This window comes from Bison bison, unplaced genomic scaffold (genome assembly GCF_000754665.1).
Source record: "Bison bison bison isolate TAMUID 2011002044 unplaced genomic scaffold, Bison_UMD1.0 scf7180017864074, whole genome shotgun sequence".
Classification (NCBI taxonomy): domain Eukaryota; kingdom Metazoa; phylum Chordata; class Mammalia; order Artiodactyla; family Bovidae; genus Bison; species Bison bison.
The window spans coordinates 107,823-110,551 of NW_011494646.1; the positions used below are offsets into that span (position 1 = coordinate 107,823).

Below are 2,729 nucleotides of genomic sequence, written 5' to 3' on the forward strand. Positions count from 1 at the left end.
TTGGTCATAACTTTCCTTCCAAGGAGTAAGTGTCTTTTAATTTTATGGCTGCAGTCACCATCTGCAGTGATTTTGGAGCCCAGAAAAATAAAGTCTGACACTATTTCCACTGTTTCCCCATCTATTTCCCATGAAGTGGTGGGACCGGATGCCATGATCTTCTTTTTCTGAATGTTGAGCTTTAAGCCAACTTTTTCACTCTCCACTTTCACTTTCATGAAGAGGCTTTTGAGTTCCTCTTCACTTTCTGCCATAAGGGTGGTGTCATCTGCATATCTGAGGTTATTGATATTTCTCCCGGCAATCTTGATTCCAGCTTGTGTTTCTTCCAGTCCAGCGTTTCTCATGATGTACTCTGCATATAAATTAAATGAACAGGGTGACAATATACAGCCTTGATGTACTCCTTTTCAGAATATAGAAATATGTACAAAGTAAAAATGTTGGGACAAACAGGGAGATTCTTCTATAATGTACAGTTAGGAAAAGTACTCAGTACATGAAAATTTTTCTTTTAGTATGATGACTGAAGTAATTCCTCATGAGGGTATAGTGGGATAAATAGACGTACCCCTAGTGTCTGTTGATTCTTTGAAGTCTCTAGATTTTTTTTTTTCTTATCTAAATATCTTTATTTTTTTTCTTTTTTAAAAAATATAAATTTATTTATTTTAATTTGAGGTTAATTACTTTACCATATTGTATTGGTTTTGCCATATATCAATATGAAATGAAGTCTCTAGATTTTTCCAGGGCCCTGACATAGGGCATGGTAATATGCATTCGCTCATTCACTTGTTCAATTCCTCCTTCAAATAGCCATTATTTAACTGCTACTGGTCAGTTTCCATGCAATTGAAGCAAAAAGTGCCAACAATAAGAATGGAAAAATATAAGGAATCTTGCATGTTTTAAGGTATATTTAAGCCAAAAGTCTTAACAACTTGAATTCTGTTTTGTCTTTTTCCATAAAGTATGTAACGAACATTACTCTTTATTCACAATAGAGGATTATTCAGGTATGAAATATTTAAGATCCTTTCATTAGTTAGCCCACCAGGCTTCTCGGTCTGTGGGGATTCTCCAGGCAAGAACACTGGAGTGGTTAGCCTTTCCCTACTCCAGGGGATCTTCCCAATCCAGGGATTGGACCCAGGTCTCCTGCATTGCAGGCAGATTCTTAACCATCTAAGCCACCAGGGAAGCCCAATAAATATTTAAGTATAGTCAACAGTGGATTATTTTAAACTATCTAAAATATCTTATAAGCTAGAAATGGTTAAGTTTTTAAGGGGAAATTATAGATATTTAAAACCTTTCTCTGATAACTGTGTGGCAAACAGTTAAAACATTTATAATTATACTCATCACACTATACTTTTATTGTTTTCAGTCACTCAGTGCAGTCCAACTCTGTGTAACCCCATGGACTGCAGCACGCCAGGCTTCCCTGTCCTTCACCATCTCCTAGAGTTTGCTCAAGCTGTTGTCCATTGAGTCAGCGATGCCATTCAACCATCTTGTCCTCTGTGGTCCCCGTCTCCTCCTGCTTTCAATCTATATTTTAAGTAACAATTGTCTCAATGCTGCAATCACATGCTTGTTCCCAAGGCTGTGTATCATGGGATTTAACACCAGAGTCACTATGGGGTAGAACAAGGAGAGCAGTCTGTCAGTTCCTGCAGAGTGACTGGATTTGGGCCTGAAGTAGGCAATGGCAGCAGATCAAAAATAAAAGCACAACCAACAGCTGAGAAGAGCACATGGAGAAGGCTTTGGCTCTTCTGGCTGTTGGCAACCTCAGAATAGTGGAAATGATTTTACTGTAAGAGGCAAGTATTAACATAAAAGGTACTGCAGCACCCAGCAGAACTACTGCATAGACTGACAGTTCCTGCACAGAAGTGTCTCCGCAGGCCAGCTTCAGAATGGGGAGTACGTCACAGAAGTGGTTAATCTGGTTCGAATGACTGAAATGCAGAGTAAAGATCCAACACGTTTGCCCTATCTGCAATGGGATTCCACTGATCCCAGAGTCCACAGCCAGCTGGAGGCACGTCTTTGGGGTTATGACCTGGGGATAGTGCAGAGGGTCACAGGCGGCCACACAGCGGTCATAGGCCATTACTGCCAGGAGGAAATACTCAGTGGTTCGAGGCTAAGGAAGAAGCACATTTGGGCAGCACAGGCCAACATAGAAATGCTTCTGTTCTGAGTCCAAAGGTTCACCAGAATCCTAGGGAAAGTGACGGACACGTAACAAATTTCCAAGGAGGAAAAATTTGCCAAGAAAAAAATACATGGGTTTCTGCAGAGCTGGGTCAAGCCAAGTTATTATTATTAAGAGACTATTTCCAGTTAAGATAATGATGCAAATTATGGAGAGCACTCCAAAGAGTAACCCTTGGAGGTTTGGAAGGTCAGAAAACCCCAGGAGAACAAATTGTATAACTGTGGATATGTTGTCTTCTGCTTTCATCTCTTCATATTTCATCTGTGGGAATGATTCAATCCGAAGTACCATTATTTCACTTTTTGACTTTTGTTTCCTTATGTATAAACAGGATTCTATGTCCTCTTATTTTTCCAATTCCCTAAAGAAACAAAACCTATTACTAATAAGACCTGTGAAACTGTAGTGAAATATATTCTTCATTAATATTAAATATATGTTTTAAAAATATATCTCTAATTTTCTTGAAGAGATCTCTAGTCTTTCCCATTCTATT

At 39.0% G+C, this 2,729-nt stretch overlaps 1 pseudogene; it reads right to left on the reverse strand.

The window, feature by feature from the left end:
• Positions 1-1,557: 1,557 nt before the first annotated feature.
• Positions 1,558-2,503, reverse strand: LOC104986805 (annotated as a pseudogene).
• Between the last annotated feature and the right edge of the window lie 226 nt (positions 2,504-2,729).